General features: G+C 47.7%; 1 long non-coding RNA gene across 1 annotated transcript; it reads right to left on the reverse strand.

Annotated features, from left to right (window-relative positions):
- Positions 1-15,315: 15,315 nt before the first annotated feature.
- On the reverse strand, positions 15,316-17,772 carry LOC123176145 (uncharacterized). Its single transcript, XR_006488386.1, has 4 exons — positions 17,224-17,772; positions 17,067-17,113; positions 16,387-16,451; positions 15,316-15,669 (listed from the first exon to the last, which is right to left on the reverse strand). It is a non-coding gene; the product is annotated as an uncharacterized lncRNA (long non-coding RNA).
- Positions 17,773-18,448: the final 676 nt, after the last annotated feature.

Genomic DNA, 18,448 nt, shown 5'->3' on the forward strand with positions numbered 1-18,448 from the left:
GCTTAGGAGGTGGCGTTCGATATTCACCGCCTTCATAAAGGGGCTAAGGCCCGTCTTGCTCCTTCACGCCAACCCTTTCCTCAACCTCTCCAACCTCGAGTTCCAGCACCCAAGGTTCAATTTAATTGCTTTGAGCTTCCCAGTCATGTCCGGACCCAGCCCTCAAGGTCGGTGGGTGGCTACCTCTATCACAGAGGAGGATATTGCGAAGCTCCGAGCGGCACGATACCTGACCATGGAAATTCCCCACAGGCTTCCTGCTCAAGGGCAGGTTATTCCTACTCCCAGATCCGATGAGAGGGTCGTATTCATCTCCCACTTCCTCCGAGGGCTAGGGTTCGCTCTTCAACCCTTTGTTTGAGGGCTCATGTTTTACTACGGGCTAGATTTTCACGATCTAGCTCCGGGCTCCTTTCTTCACGTCTCGGCGATCATTATCATGTGTGAGGCCTTCCTCCGTATCCCCCCCCACTTCGGCTTGTGGCTCAAGACCTTTAATGTGAAGCCGAAGGTAGTTGATGGGAAACAAGCGGAGTGCAGTGGTGCTACAGTGAGCAAACTCATCAACGCTTCTTGGCTAAAAGGATCCTTCATAGAATCTTCCAACTTATGGCAGCAGGAGTGGTTTTACATCACTGAACCCCATGGTACCAAGTGGGCAGCTACACCCGCGTTCCGATCCGGCCCTCCAATTCAGCTCGCATCATGCATCAGTAAGGGGTTGGACTAGGGATCAATCGACGAAGTGCAGACTCTACAGAGCCGCATCCGGAGTCTCCTTGAGAAGGACACCAATCTCATCCACGTGATTCAAGTAATGTTAGTCTGCCGGGTCCTCCCGTGCCAGCGACGGCCCCTCCGTATGTGGGAGTTTAATCCAGAAGGACCACGAACCCTTCAGCACTTCTTCGGCGCGACGCACAGAGGAATGCGGAAGTTATTTTTCCGGACACGAAAACAGTGGCCGGACACCACCGAGGACATCGGCCTCGACTGCAAACATCCGGATACCTCGGTAAGCACTTGACTCCTGAACACAGTTTAGTGAAATATCCCGTGATAAGATACTGAGAAAACCATCTTCTTCCAGGGCTGGATAAAGAAGGCGGAGTGAATGAGGTGTTCGGCCCCTCTTCCCAAAGACTCAGCTAGTCTTGTGCTAACAAGGATGCTGGTCACGGCACCATACCAGGTGCCGGTGAAAGAGGACAATGAGGAGAGCAAGAAAGCAAAGGTAGCATTTATTCTGAAGGTACACCACACACTGAGTCCAGGGAGATTAAGGCTCCCTCTTCCGAAGACAAAAAGAAGGAGAAGCTGACATTCTTTCTCCCCATGGTAAGAAAAGGGCCGCCTCCGAAGGTTGGGAGGTAAAGGCTCCTAAGCGAGGTAAGACGCCCCTGTCAGGCGGTTCAGGCTCGGAAGGCGCCGTTGTCACACAGTTCCTCCGTAAGGACAAGCCTTTAGCCGAATCGTAAGTGAACAAAGGTGTTTTAAACATATCCCGTTCCTTTTCCTGTTACAAGGGTAACATCTAGAATATATGTTTTGCAGTCCGGCACACAGTCTTCCTCAATAATCCTCTTCCTCGGGGGATCTTCTTCCGGAGATGATGGAAAGCAAGGCTCCTCCACAAGCTTCCTCGCCCAATAGGGCGGACGACTTCGAGGTGTCGTCCCGGAGGATCTCTCCCGGTCAACAGAGGATAATGAAGACAACGCCCCAAGGTGAAACTTCGGCTGCCCAGGGTCCGGGGTGTGCGGTCCCTACGGGGACCGACAATAAAGGCCACAGACTATCCGGTTTACAGCCGGAGACGACTCTAGGGTCGACAAACATATCCTTTCAAAGGGAGTCCGTACTCCCACATCTGCTTCCAGGAATCCGGAGGTGCCGGACGCACTGATGGACATGTTGCGATATTCGTCTGTCTCAGAGGAACATCGTACCTTGATGGGTACGGTGGTTGAGAGGATTCAGTCCGCGAAAAGCGGATTGAATGAAGCCTTCATGGGCCTGCTAAGAGGCTTCGAGGTACATAATGTTGTATTTTCGATTGTGCTCTATACGCAAAATGCACCTGTGTATAGGTAGTAGCCCTTGAGACTCTGGTTGGCGTCCAAAGGGAGGCAATCAGAGGATCGAAAAAGATATGCCCAGGAAATAATCTAATTAATTGGAACACAGGTTGTTGCTTCCATGACGACTGCCCACGCTACAGAGGTTGCAGGTTTGAAGCAAAAACTTGATGTGGCGGATGACGACATCATGCTTATTAACAGGCGGCTCGACAAGGCGAGGGGGCTGAAGCCGACAACTGAAAAACTTTTAGATTATACAAAAACAACCGCACAGGAGGAGCCAAAACTTTTAGGTATAGCCTTAAAATATCATAACATTGTTTTTACAATTTCAATACGTTTCACTCGAATATCATATCTTTCGAGCACTGACCCTCTATCAAGCGGGCACCATCTAAGACATCCTCAAAATAATGCTCTGGCATGTGATGGTCCTTGCCCTTGGGTGGACTTTTCGCTGCAATATCGGTGGCCTTCATCTTCGCCCAGTACGTCTTGACGCGGGCAAAGGCCATCCGTGCACCTTCAATGCACGTTGACCGCTTAAAGGCGCCGATACGCGGCACCGCATCAACAAGTCGCTGCACCAAACTGAAATAACTATTTGGAATTGGCTCAGTCGGCCACAGCCGGACCACGATGTCCTTCATGGCAGAACCGGATATCTCGTGGAGCTCAGCCCACTCGGCCATCTGTTCATTCAGCAACAGCGGGCGCTTTGGCGTGCCGAATTGCGACTAGAAAAGCTTCTCCGTTGCATACCCTTCCTGCGAATGGTAAAATTGCGCCGCATCGGAGGCGCTCTTCGGCAAATCCAAGAATGCGTCTGGAGAGCTCCACATTTGATTCAGCGGGGCATACTTCGGATCGCCGAATTTAGTCTATAATAAGAAAGGCTCACTGGCTGCTATCTCCCCAGGTTGCCGGATCTCCTCCCGAGCCGCTCTAGACTCAGATCGTGCTTCTCTCGCCTCTTGTAAGGCCTTGTCGAGATCGGCCACTTTGGCTTTGTTATCCCCCTCGAGGAATTCGCACCGGACAGTGGCTTCCTTTAGCTCGCACGCCATAGTAGACATTCTCTCCTTGCACTGGTGCCGAGCAGCCTGCTCGGCTTTTAACTCATCAGCTGCCTTCTTGGCAGCCACATTACTCATCCGGGCTTGCTCCTTGGCTTGGGCAAGTTCAGCCCAAAGGGTCTCCACCGCGGCAGCACTATCTGCAGTTAATTACACATGTCTCAGTATATAATTCTAGCTTCGTGCTCATGTTATTATACATACATACATACACTGACCACCCCAAAACATACCTTGCGCCTCGTCGAGCCACCTGTTAATAAGCATGATGTCGTCACCCGCCACATCAAGTTTTTGCTTCAAACCTGCAACCTCTGTAGCGTGGGCAGTCGTCATGGAAGCAACAACCTGTGTTCCAATTAATTAGATTATTTCCTGGGCATATCTTTTTCGATCCTATGATTGCCTTCCTTTGGACGCCAACCAGAGTCTCAAGGGCTACCACCTATACACAGGTGCATTTTGCGTATAGAGCACAATCGAAAATACAACATTAGTACCTCGAAGCCTCTTAGCAGGCCCATGAAGGCTTCATTCAATCCGCTTTTCGCGGACTGAATCCTCTCAACCACCGTACCCATCAAGGTACGATGTTCCTCTGAGACAGACGAATATCGCAACATGTCCATCAGTGCGTCCGGCACCTCCGGATTCCTGGAAGCAGATGTGGGAGTACGGACTCCCTTTGAAAGGATATGTTTGTCGACCCTAGAGTCGTCTCCGGCTGTAAACCGGATAGTCTGTGGCCTTTATTGTCGGTCCCCGTAGGGACCGCACACCCCGGACCCTGGGCAGCCGAAGTTTCACCTTGGGGCGTTGTCTTCATTATCCTCTGTTGACCGGGAGAGATCCTCCGGGACGACACCTCGAAGTCGTCCGCCCTATTGGGCGAGGAAGCTTGTGGAGGATCCTTGCTTTCCATCATCTCCGGAAGAAGATCCCCCGAGGAAGAGGATTATTGAGGAAGACTGTGTGCCGGACTGCAAAACATATATTCTAGATGTTACCCTTGTAACAGGAAAAGGAACGGGATATGTTTAAAACACCTTTGTTCACTTACGATTCGGCTAAAGGCTTGTCCTTACGGAGGAACTGTGTGACAACGGCGCCTTCCGAGCCTGAACCGCCTGACAGGGGCGTCTTACCTCGCTTAGGAGCCTTTACCTCCCAACCTTCGGAGGCGGCCCTTTTCTTACCATGGGGAGAAAGAATGTCAGCTTCTCCTTCTTTTTGTCTTCGGAAGAGGGAGCCTTAATCTCCCTGGACTCAGTGTGTGGTGTACCTTCAGAATAGAGGCTACCTTTGCTTTCTTGCTCTCCTCATTGTCCTCTTTCACCGGCACCTGGTATGGTGCCGTGACCAGCATCCTTGTTAGCACAAGACTAGCTGAGTCTTTGGGAAGAGGGGCCGAACACCTAATTCACTCCGCCTTCTTTATCCAGCCCTGGAAGAAGATGGTTTTCTCAGTATCTTATCACGGGATATTAACTAAACTGTGTTCAGGAGTCAAGTGCTTACCGAGGTATCCGGATATTTGCAGTCGAGGCCGATGTCCTCAGTGGTGTCCGGCCACAGTTTTCGTGTCCCGAAAAATAACTTCCACATTCCTCTCTGTGTCGCGCCGAAGAAGTGCTGAAGAGTTCGTGGTCCTTCTGGATTAAACTCCCACATACGAAGGGGCCGTCGCTGGCACGGAAGGACCCGGCGGACTAACATTACTTGAATCACGTCGATGAGATTGGTGTACTTCTCAAGGAGACTCCGGATGCGGCTCTGTAGAGTCTGCACTTCGTCGATTGATCCCCAGTCCAACCTTATTGATCCATGATGCAAGCTGAATTGGAGGGCCGGATTGGAACGCGGGTGTAGCTGCCCACTTGGTACCACGGGGTTCAGTGATGTAAAACCACTCCCGCTGCCATAAGTTGCAAGATTCTATGAAGGATCCTTTTAGCCAAGAAGCGTTGATGAGTTTACTCACTGTAGCACCACCGCACTCCGCTTGTTTCCCATCAACTACCTTCGGCTTCACATTAAAGGTCTTGAGCCACAAGCCGGAGTGGGGTTGAATACGGAGGAAGGCCTCGCACATGATAGTGAACGCCGAGACGTGAAGAAAGGAGTCCAGAGCTAGATCGTGAAAATCTAGCCCGCAGTAAAACATGAGCCATCAAACAAAGGGGGGAAGAGCGAACCCTAGCCCTCGGAGGAAGTGGGAGATGAATACGACCCTCTCGCCGGATCTGGGAGTAGGAATAACCTGCCCTTGAGCAGGAAGCATGTGGGGGATTTCCGCAGTCAGGTATCTTGCTGCCCGGAGCTTCGCAATATCCTCCTCTGTGACAGAGGAAGCCACCCACCGACCTTGAGGGCTGGGTCCGGACATGACTGGGAAGCTTGAAGCAATTAAATTGAACCTTGGGTGCTGGAACTCGAGGTTGGAGAGGTTGAGGAAAGGGTTGGCGTGAAGGAGCAAGACGGGCCTTAGCCCCTTTATAAAGGCAATGAATATCGAACGCCTCCTCCTAAGCCTAAAAAACTGCCTATTCCTAAAGAATCGTGCCAACAGAACCTTTGGGATACCCACGCCCGTATTGATGAGGATCCCGCAATAAGGGGACACGGTCTCTGCTTCGACAATACGTGCCAATGAAGATACAAGACCGAAGACTCTCTCCCGTGTCCGGATGGGACTCTCCTTGGCGTGGAAGGCAAGCTTGGCGCCCAGATATGAAGATTCCTTTCTCTGTAACCGACTTTGTACAACCCTAGTCCCCTCCGTGTCTATATAAACCGGAGGGCTTAGACCGTACGGGTGATCATAATCATAGTCATACATGCTATACTTTTAGGGTTTGAGCCATTACAATCTCGAGGTAGATCAACTATTGTAATACTCATATTCATCAAGATCAATCAAGCAGGAAGTAGGGTATTACCTCCATAGAGAGGGCACGAACCTGGGTAAACATTGTGTCCCCCGTCTCCTGTTACCATCAACCTTAGACGCACAGTTCGGGACCCCCTACCCGAGATCCGCCGGTTTTGACACCGACAGCTATGCCATGATGTCTTCGCCTAGATGTCCGTTGATGCTTCCAGAACCCCTCTTTCGTCATTACGACTCCTTCTACTTCCATCTTTCCCTTTTAGATGGCGCAAACGTTCTCTTGCGCTTAACATTCTCCGTGACATACATGACGTTCGGATCAACCCTTTGCAGTCATGACACACACGTCAGTTGGTGATCACTCTGTCACAGTTCTATTTTTGTTACTTTCCTAAATTTAGCTTTAAAGATTTTATACAGTTAGCCACACAGGAACGGCACACCCGACGAGCTTCACCCAACAACACACACACACACACACCCGCCGGCGTGTTATCCTGCCAGTTTCTGATCTTGCACAATCCAGGCCGTACCAAGCCTCCCAGTCATGGCCTCCAAGTTGACCGCGACCCAATTCGTGCGAGCAAGATCTCACCAAACTCGGCTTGAAGAGAACGGAGCAACACTTGTGATCACTGTGATGCAACACGCGAAGGAGGACGCGTCTGTTTTGGTAGGGGCCGAGGCAAGTGTCACCTCTTGGGTCAGGTGTTCGTCTCCGTTGATCTGGTCGAGAGGGTTACATGACACGGAAGTAACAAGCTCGCAAAGCATGCATATGGTTAGGCGCAAGGCATGGTGTCGATCGATCTACTTGAACATATTCGAGTCACGAACTAGACCCAAATAACTTCTCCAGAGCCGGTAGACGGACGCACACCCTATGGAGGGAAAGAGTACCGAACTAGCCTGGATTGCACCTGTAAGTTCGTGTCGTAAGTGGTCATGTCCAAAGGCAAAAAACACCAATTCTTGACAAACACTGTTAGTGTTGCATGTGAATCCACACATGCATTTGACAATAGGACACGCACTGGCAAGCACACCGCGTCATGCATGCTACCTGTAACACATCTCTAGATGCGCCAAACGCATCTTGTCGCCCTCCAGTTGAGGGTGGGTGGCAGTGAGATAATCATCAATAGACTCTGAGCTAAGAATGTCACAAAATAATTTGAAATTAGTACCTTGAGGAAATTGTTTGATGATTAGGTTAAATAAAACTACAAGGGAAAACATTATGTCATGAGAATAAAGGGTACAAAAAATACGCTAGTAATATATATTCCACTGTATTAGTGAAGCCTCTAATCAATGTAAAATCTGAATATAGATGGCATATGTATTATGGAGGGGAGCGGCGAGTCCTCAAAAAGGCAATGTTCACAAAAGTGTACCCCTTCTCTAGCTGATCACAATCATGCATTGGATGCTTCTTTTAGCCTTGATGCGAGCTATTTTCTATATATGTTAACATGTCTTATATAAATCCCTCTTTATTATTTACAACCATATTTTACTCATCTCTAGTACTACACATATATAAGGACCCACATGCAGAGTGAGTGTTAGAAATATCTCTCACAAACTACACTTGTTTTCCCGAGTCAAACAAAGTACGGTAGGTGAGTGCTTTAAATGTTGGTTCTTGAATCCCCCCTCCCGACCCTCGCGTCGCCCCCCCGGGTGACTTGGGGGCGACTAGGGTTCCGCCGCCGCCACCACCCCTCCAACCCTCTCCTCCTCCCTCGCCGCCACTAGAGACGGCCACCAGGACAGCTAGCGCAGGCGCCGATCAAGGTGGCGGCGGGGAGTGCGGCACTTCATCCCTCTCGAAGGCCATTGGTACCTGGAGCGGCGGCCCCTGCCGGCGAGGACGCCTCGTATTGCGACCGCCGGCGTACTCGGCCGTGAGGGCGGTGGGCCATTGGTGGACTTTTGGTCGCGGTGCAGATCTCATCTGCGTCAGATCTGGAGGTACGAGATCCCACCTCCCTGTTGCCTCTCTCGCTCTGTACGCCGTGGAGTGCGATTCGCTCGTTGGCTCCGGTGTTGGTGAGCATGGTGGAGTAGCTTGCGGCCTGGGGGAAACCCTGGCCGGCTTGGCCGGCCCGACGGGGGCGACGCCCAAGGGCGCCACTTTCTTCCATGGGGCGCTGCTGAGGTCCCAACTCTCCACCCCGACCTCCTGCCAGGGTGAAAACCCACAATCCCCTGCGGATTTGGCGGCTGCGGCGCCTTGCGCGTCGTGAACTTCCTGAAGTCATCGTCAGTGGTGTAGGGGCTCTGATGGGATGATGTGTAGGCGCAGGATTGATGTTGCTTGTGTCTCGAGATTGTGTGGATGCGGTGTGGGTTGTAGGCACCGTCGTCTCTTCTGGTTGGTGCTCTCCGGTGGCGGTGAATGCCTCTCGGCCCTGGTGACGCGGCTTCTCGATCCTGACGGTAGGGGATAGGGTTCGCCTTCCCGGTGGTTGTGGCTTCATGTAAACCAGAGAGACCTGGGTCTTCTCAATGGTGGTGCTTTGCTGCCTTGCCTCTCGCATTTTTGCTTGGTTCCCTGCTGCCTCCTCTTCAGCGTCTGACTCCATGAAGCTTTCCTTCTCCGACTAGTTGGGTGTGGTTAGTGGCGGTGTTGCCGACATGGCTTATCCCAAATCGAGGTGGTCGCCCTAGGTCCATCGTGCGATGTGAGGGTGGCATCCTTCTAGTTCTCAGGTGAGCTTCTCTAAATCTTGACACTACGTCACCTACAAGCCATGGCGAGGGGGTAGGGTCCCTCTTCGGTGACAGATAAGGAAGGTGTTATTTTCCCTCCTTCCCTAGGTGCTCCTGGAGCAATGTCCATCTTCGCGGCCGACTTTCTCATGCCCTGCTGCTCTGTCCTTGATTTGTAGGATACTAGTGTGGAGTACTCTGCTTCTAGCAAGATGTAATCTTCATTTTCCTTTCTTAGGTTAGATTTTGTAGGCCGTGCTTTTGGTTTGCTTCCCAGCGTTCCCCTTTGTATGCGTTTGGTCATCGTTCTCTGGGTCTTATGATCTAACTCCTGGCCGGTTGATGGCTTTGTTAATTCAAAGCCGGGCTCTTCACGAGCCTTCGTTCCAAAAATATCGGTTCTTTGGGTCTATCTTCAAGCATTCCCAGTTTCTTCTTCGGCCATGATGGCACACGTCAGAGCATCGCTCACATCAAGATCTATACTTCCACACCTACCTCTATTTTCAATTTGCAGTATCGAATCAATGCTAGTTTCTCCATAAGATCAATTTCTTGTTCTACTCCATGGTCCATCTCAAACCATCGCTTCTAGTGAGATATAAAATTTGAGTTCTACCACTTGATCTATTTGGAAGACAGCTACTGGTGTTTACATAAGATCTACACTTCGTCCTACTTCAAGATCCATGTCAAAGCATCGCCCACGAGAGATTTACTCTGACTCCGGAAGTCTTATAGCTTTGTTTTTGGCGAGATCCATACTTTACTCTCTGCCATGATCTTCTGGAAGCATCACTACCGTGATATCTATACTTTGAGCAATACCTTCCCATCTTACTTGGGGATCTATGGATCCTTATTTATGGTAATTGTGCATTATTTTTGGTGGATATTTGGATGGATCTAATCAATTGAGAGGTGGTTGTGCTTTTGTCTTATTCTCCACTAAGTCACGAAATTAATCCTTACCTGTAGTATCATACCATACTTGTTAAACATATTCATAACAAAAAGGGTGGTTCTTCTCTAGCTTATAAAGCCAAGCTTGCATTCACATCACTACCTTTCGCTAGAGCACATGAGATACCCGAAATACACACCATTATTTTTAGGGAAGTGAAATGCATTTTTCCATTATATGTAAACAGTGTTAGTGGCATATAATATCATGTGTTTAGAACCACGGACATACTGTAAAGAAGGTTTCAATCATAAAGATTACTTTCTTATAGTGACTCAGGCTTGAAACAAGAATGATGGTGCACGTTTGCTCTTAGGCACTACCACATTGGAGCACCTTATCGCTAGAGATGTCAATGTAGTACATTTTACCCTAAAACACACGTACTTGTTCCTATCCTTTTCTTTTCTGTGCTGCTTGTCTGAGAAAGCACGCACACATATTTCTAGTGGATTGTCTCTAGTATTAATGATGAGTATGGACGGCATAGCGAGGCGGAAGGGCATACGTTACCTGTGGAGAGAGAGCATGGCCGCGCTGAGGCTGGGAGCACCGGCGCCGCATGGTGGCATCAGCTTGGCTGCTTCCACCCTCACAGCCTTGTGGTTCCAGTACTTGAGGGACGACCGGTGGCGCACCTCGGCGTGGTCATCTCCGCTTCGAGTGCGGGATTATGCGCGGGCGGCCTTCATATGGCCCTATTGGATGGCACGGGTGCGTCTAGCCCTGTGATGCCGTTGCCGCCGCAACAGCCGAAGTTGGGTGCCTGGAAGGTGTGCATGGCAACGTTGTAGAGATGGTGGCTCACGAGGGCAGAGGGTGAGCACACCGCTACCGACAGGTGTGGGACGTGACCCAATGGCTTGTGCTGCTCGAGCAAGGTGCGGGTGATGCCAGTAGCGCGAGGCCTGGGGGAGAGTGGGAGGGGAGCGTGTGTTGGCTTACCTGCGTGATTGGAGTGAAACGACAATGAAGAGGAGACAACAAAGAGGCTACTACATGGGAGATGCTGATCCGATGCGAGGCTCCTCCTCAGTCTATGCACTTGCAGTTGTTGTTCGGGACATCGTGTCACCTAGCCACTCCATACCCAGACTGGAGGCAATGGACATGAATCACATGATGAGGTAGCCGAAATCCCACTCTGGCGTGGTTTTGCTCTCGGTATTCTTAGTTCTTGCCGTGTCATGTTTTCTGAGATATAGTACAAATTTACCTTTTCGTTTCCTTTCGTTTGGTGTGCTTAAATGTTTTGCGGCAAGTCGGCCAATTGGAGCAGGGCCTATCAGGTTACTGGTCTCTTTGCTGGATTTTGCCAATTTGGGCCAGCCAACCAAACTAGCAAATGTTGGCAAATACGGAAACAAGAACAGATCAGAAGACGCTGTCAGGTACCAGATAGGCCCTGCTCCAATCGTCCGGCTTGTTGCAAAATACACACGCACACCGAAAGAAAGAAAACCAAAATAAAATAAAATTCTAACTCGACCGCACATAACACGACACGGGAAGAAGTAAGAAAGCCGAGAGCAAAATCATGTGAGAGGGGGATTTTGGCCACCTCATCTTTTTTGAGAGTTATTTTGGCCACCTCATCATGTGGTTCATGTCCATTGTCGCCAGGCTGGGTTCGGAGGGGCTGGGAGACGCAACGCCCCGAGCAGCAACTCTGAATGCCTCAACTGAGAGGAGCCTTTCATCGGAACAATGTATCTCATGTAGCATCCTCCTCCTTGCCTCCTTCTTGGCTGCCATTTCACTCTGATCATGCACGCGAGTCAACACACACTCCCTCACACTCTTTGCATATGCCTCGCGCTGACGGCATTGCCTGCACCTCGCTCGAGAAGTTCAAGCCTTTGGGTCGCACTCCTCCCCCGCCGGCAGTTGTGCTCACCCTCTGCGCCCGTGAGTCACTTGCTCTACAACGTTGCCACGCACACCTTTCAGGGATCCAACATTAGCAGTTGCGGCGGCAACAACATCGCAGGGCTAGATGCACCCGTGCCGCTCTAGCGAGGCCATAGGAAGCACTCCCACAGCTACCGCGAGCCGCCAGCGCACACTCCCGCTCCCGAATTGAAGTTGGTCCTCGACACGGTACATGAACCACAAGGTGGTGTGGGAAGATGCATCAAAGATGATGTCTCCATCAGGCGCCGGTGGTCCCAGCGTCAGGGTGGCCACACTCTGGCTCCACTGGTACACAAGTCCCTTCTCCTCACTATACCATCCGTAATGATCATTACTACTTGCGTGTATTGTCATAGGTCTCTACTGGTTCTTGTCACATGCAGTTCTATGACTCAGTTACACTTTTTTGGACTCACCCAACACATTAAGCATGTATTTTTCCATGCCAGCAGTGACATACATCCATCACATTAAGCATCAATGCATCACACTAAACAATGCCATTAATAGTTCTCATTGTCCTTGTTCTCATTTACCTTTAGTATGTCTACACATACGGATATGATCTTCATAACTATCTACTGGACATGCATGCTAGATACATAGAAATATACTGCTTAGTTGTTAGTAACCCACATAGACAATGACATCGTCGGTGCGAGGCTGCTCCGTGGATCGAGTTCTCGTCATGCCGTTGTCCTTGTTGTGTAATACTATTTTTGCTAAGATGGTTTCCATGATGGCGATAAAATCCGTAGAGGAGACTCACACCAATGTCGGCGAGAAGCAGCCAAAGAAGGAGAAGCAACAGCTTAGGTAGTAGCCGCAGTGTCTGGTGCAGGTCCAGAGGCGGAGAAGCTGACCACCAACAAGGTGTGTCGTCAGGTCTCCCTCAAGATCAAAAACCACGCGGTGGCAAAGGCGTCGACACGCAGGCAGAGACAGAGAAACTGATGTTGCCACCAAGCACCCACGGTCCCAACTTCCATGGCACCCCGCCCATCCGTCCTCGTGCTGTAGCCCTCTAACTCTACAGGTGAGCACTCCCCGCGGACTTATAGTATTGTACACATCGGTGATCATTCACATTGGATACATTTTCAAAGTTAAAAGAAGTGTTCAAAGGTCACCATGGGATGAGCCCTTCCTTCACGGTTGTCTCGGTACGGTCAGTCCGGTTAGAGCCATTGCCTGTGGGATCGGATCACGTCTAGTCCAGTCAGGTCTAGTCAGCATCAGCTTAAGTTGTCAGGGCGTCCGCCCAATCTTTATAAATGGAAGTGTGTTTCTCTACACTACGAGATACTAGAGCTAAATGTATAGACAATGCTTGAACTTGCTGTCTATATTCACTTTCGTGCCCTAGTTGCATAATACCAAAAACTGGTGCAAAAAATTGGCTAATGCATTCAATTTGGAGTACTCGCCTTCTAAGACGTTATCTGTCGATGTGAACTGATATTCCTTTGTAGGCTAACAAGTGGGGGCGCATATAAGAGGAGGGTGGAGAGAGCGAGCGTCACTCAATTACAGTGTTGTCAGTTACACTTTTGGACTCAACCAACACATTGATCATTTTTCCTCAATTACCTAAACCTACACATGCACCTCAGGTTGTTAACATATATGTGAGTCATTTGGACTCAGCAAGTAAATTACCAAGGATACTAAACTAACAATGCTTATGGGTTGGATGTGGATAAGGTGGTGAGGTTGCACCAAGCAATATAAACCAACTATTCCTATATCTAGCGCATTGAGGAAGGCATCGATTGATCACAAACTGCGTTGCGGTGGCCACCCTCCCCCTTTCTACTGTTCTTCTCCACCAAAAAGTCTCAAACTCTAGTGGCTTCTATGAAATCAATGTGTGTTGAGGTCAATTGAGAGGAACATAAGCTCAAATTGTTAATAAGTAGTATCTGACTCGACCGCACATAACACGACACGGGAAGAAGTAAGAAAGCCGAGAGCAAAATCATGTGAGAGGGGGATTTTGGCCACCTCATCATGTGGTTCATGTCCATTGTCGCCAGGCTGGGTTCGGAGGGGCTAGGAGACGCGACGCCCCGAGCAGCAAACTGTGAATGCCTCAACTGAGAGGAGCCTTTCATCGGACCAATGTATCTCATGTAGCATCCTCCTCCTTGCCTCCTTCTTGGCTGCCATTTCACTCTCATCATGCATGTGAGTCAACACACACTCCCTCACACTCTTTGCATATGCCTCGCGCTGACGGCATTGCCTACACCTCGCTCAAGAAGTTCAAGCCTTTGGGTCGCACTCCTCCCCCGCCGGCAGTTGTGCTCACCCTCTGCGCCCGTGAGTCACTTGCTCTACAACGTTGCCACACACACCTTTCAGGGATCCAACATCAGCAGTTGTGGCGGCAACAACATCGCAGGTCTAGATGCACCCGTGCCGCTCCAGCGAGGCCATAGGAAGCACTCCCACAGCTACCGCAATCTGCCAGCGCACACTCCTGCTCCCGAGTCGAAGTTGGTCCTCGACAAGGTACATGAACCACAAGATGGTGTGGGAAGATGTGGCAAAGATGATGTCTCCATCAGGCGCCGGTGGTCCCAGCGTCAGGGTGGCCACACTCTGGCTCCACTGGTACACAAGTCCATTCTCCTCACTATACCATCCGTAATGATCATTACTACTCGTGTGTATTGTCGTAGGTCTCTACTGGTTCTTGTGACATGCAGTTCTATGACTCAGTTACACTTTTTTGGACTCACCCAAGACATTAAGCATGTTTTTTCCCATGCCAGGACTGACATCCATCCATCACATGAAGCATTAATGCATCACACTAAACAATGCCATTAATAGTTCTCATTGTCCTTGTTCTCATTTACCTCTAGTATGTCTACACATACGGATATGATCTTCATAACCATCTACTGGACATGCATGCTAGATACATAGAAATATACTGTTTAGTTGTTAGTAACCCACATAGACAATGACATCGTCTGTGTGAGGCTGCACCGTGGATCTAGTTCTCGTCATGCCGTTGTCCTTGTTGTGTAATACTATTGTTGCTCAGATGGTTTCCATGATGGCGAAAAAATCCGTGGAGGAGACTCACACCAATGTCGGCGAGAAGCACACTACAAGAGATCAGGCCTACTGTGATGAGCCAAAATATGTCATTGAATTGCTAATAACGTCACAATTTACCCGTGGGTGACGTTTTATGGGTGTCACACGCATCGTCACAGAATCCCCGTCACAGATTACTACTAGTGATGGCGCGCGCAAAATAATGTCACCGAATATGGGACCTTCGGTGACGTTTCCTAGAATGTCAACAACTTGCTATTTCTATGACGGGCAATTAATGTCACGTGTTAGGAGCAAATATGCCATATTATACCATATTCAGCAAATATGCCATATTATAACATATTCAGTGACAGCACATCAACACCCGCAAATATATTCCCACTACTAGCATCACTACTTTCATTATTGATGAAGACGACATCATTAAATTTCAAATAATTTGCAATGAATTATCGAATCCACTATATTGCAAATGCATATCACAAAGTATTTAATTCACATCACATCACACTATACAAATAAGTTAAGAGCCAAATTGCATTATAAGTTGGAATTAAAGACAAATCATAGTATTATATATTCCATCTGTCAGCCAAATCATCTTCGAAATACAAAATGACAATAAAAAATATCACAGACTCAAGTTTGACACGAGAATAAATAAGACGAAAAGTAATATTTACATAACTAAAAGACCACTTATGTTGTCCTGATGACTGCAATGTATGATTAAATAACTATCTTTCTTTCACAAAATGATGGCCTTCATGCACCATCAGGTTGGACTGATTTGCTTGCTGAGTTGCTTGAGCCCTTAAAAGAAATCCAATCGGTTATCCATCTCATGTTGCTTCTTTTGCCAGGCTTATTCTTCTCTTGTTGGCTCTTCTTTGCATCTCTTCAAATTCTCTATCTTGTGCTTCATGTCTCGCGGCTAAATCCTCCTGGTGCCTATAAATTGATGAAACATAACAACATCTTGCACCTTAATGAGATGAAAACATATAGATAACAAGGTATAAGAGTACCACTAAGAAACTTACAATCTATCGAATTATGAATCTAAGTACATTATTAACAAGATTTGCGGGTATGTGGATGGGTCAATAAAACATTAAGTTAGGTTAGCGGAACAAGAAGACACAAACTTGTATAAAACATTGTCAGTCAAAATATTTTACATAGATCACTGTTGCACTTTTAACTAGTGTGCCACTTATAGTTTAAGTAGCATCTGAATGACTAGTGAGGGCACTACGGCAGCAGATGGTAATGCACTATAGTGATCTACTGAAGATATTTCATAGTTAGTTGCATAAGTATAGTTGTTTGACGCTTTGGTTACTACAGAAGTTTAGATCAGCACATCACAAAAAAATAGATTAGTAATGTACTACAAAATCACAGAGCAAAACACAAAAATGTTTCTTTAGTAAGGAGTGACATCCATTCGATATATTGAACAATCTCAAAACGATGCAATATCCAAAGGTCATCACCCAACCATAGTAGGCAACCTTATTCTTATTAAGTGTGTGTTTTCTCATCTCTGAATTGATTCGAACATGCTATGAATTTGGTAGATCATCACCATATGTACAACTAAGTGCCATAAGCAACTAGAACTAGTACTGTAAACTACACTATTTGAATTGGTTGTGTGCTTACACATCTTCTTCTGCAGCTACAGCTAATTGTGTACTCGCACTGCTGTTGTACGATGCTTCCTCAATCTAAATATAAGAAATAAAAATTTAAGTTATGGGCAAAGGAAGTACACGATGAGCTTAAATGTTAGGCGTACACAACCAGCTGGTAAGGAATTATCCAGTATTGCATTGTATGCAAATAGAAAGTGGAGAAGCAAGTAGTAAAAAGAACAAGCTTCAGACTGTACCAACATAGCAAGGCCGATAAGATTATCTTAATATTGCAAACCCAATCTTCTACCTACAGTAAGCGTCGACTAATGCACCTACGTTTACAGAATAAAACAGAGAAGACAAAAAATTTACTGACAAGTGTTCACATGGAGAAAAAATATTACAGAATACCAAAATCATCTTCTCTTTCACCGAGCAGTATTAGCCCATGATAGGAGCCCTCAACATATCTTTAGCTTGTTAACTTTTATCACAGAATATTAATTTATTGTCCATAACTACTAATAGAAGGCAATTCCTAGTACAGTTTCATTGTTAAATGTTAATACTCTGAACGTAGAGTCTAGTCACATATTAAATGTTCTGGAGACTGCATGATCTTGCAGCTTAAAGGGGAAACATGACTTGAAATTATTCATTTTAGAAATTTAGAGACAGGGAGGAACATATACGTATAAACCATACCTTTGAGAAGAGCAAAGGGCATTGATCTTACTCCTTATCTAGATGAACTGCAACTAGGAAAAGGAGATCTTAAATAGGTGGTTAGAACAATCAAATTACGGATCACAAATCTTACATCCAGAAATTATGGAAGAAATAAGGAAGCAGCGAAATATACCCTCGAATAGTTGGAAGGGGACCAGATCTAATGGTATTGCAGCGGGGTTCCTTGCAGAGTTTCTCACCCATCCCCTAGCCTCACTGCATCATCGGGTTGCCTCTTCCAAACCTGTTGTCTCCAGCCGCCGCCATCTTGTTGGTCACTGGACGAAACCAAACTTCTAAATCAGCATCTAATCTCAAGTAGTGGCTGATGGAGGGGTGGTGAGGAAACGTCCAGATCTTGGTAAAGCACGAGGTAGGAAAGGAAGCTGGGGAAGGCGCTGGAGTGGGCGATGGTGAGGATGATGCGAGCGGCTATGATGTTGCATGTAGAGGCTGGCGACTTCGATGTCGCGGGTTGGCGGATCCGATCTTGGCCGGCGAGGCGTGGCGGCCGTTCCTTGTGGAGAGCGAGCGCGGCGGCCGGGGCTTGATGGGAGGGCGGGCGAGCAGCCGTCATTGGAGAAGGATTACGCGGCTGGTGCCGCAGGGTGCACCGGGCGGCGTGATCCTCAAATCTCGCCGCTAGATGCAGTCGTGGGGTAGAGGGGGTGGAGATGGGGATAGAAATTGGAGGGAGTTGGTTCCGCGCAGCTGAAAAAATAAGGGCGTAATTAATTGGATGCGGCAAAAATTTAGGAAAGTGGAGCGAAAAGTGTTTTTTAGTGGAAAGGGAATGGTTTATTTTCGAGTTAAATACAGCAGTATGTAAATGAGATGGCAAATGATTTAAACAGCGGTGTAACTCGTACAAAAACATTATGATGTGGTTTTTTCCATGCAATTTTTTTTGGAAGAACTCTACCTAAATATATGTGCAAAGTTGTACATAGCGACCTTATAATTATGAAAATAAAAAAACAAAATAAGTACTTCAAAGTGGCAACAAGGACTGATTGTTTTCAAATAGTAATGTTATAAGAGTCTGTACTCAAAGATGTGAACTTATAGAGACATTTGTATGACACGTATATAGGCCAATGCTGAAATATATCAGATAAATGGCCTGAAATTCATCAAATGTGAAATTTTGAGATAAAACGAAAAAAGAGCCATATGCATCATCTCAGGAACATCCATACCAAAAAAATTCATCCACTCTTATTTCCATTTTCTTGAGATAGAACGAAACAACTATAGCGCCATGGGCACCAGTTCACGAAAACACAAAATAACTTTCGTCCCCACCACTATTTACTTCCATTAGACAAAATAAAATAAGTTAAGTGTTCAAAAACATA

Source organism: Triticum aestivum, chromosome 1D, assembly GCF_018294505.1.
Source record: "Triticum aestivum cultivar Chinese Spring chromosome 1D, IWGSC CS RefSeq v2.1, whole genome shotgun sequence".
In the NCBI taxonomy this organism is placed as follows: Eukaryota; Viridiplantae; Streptophyta; class Magnoliopsida; order Poales; family Poaceae; genus Triticum; species Triticum aestivum.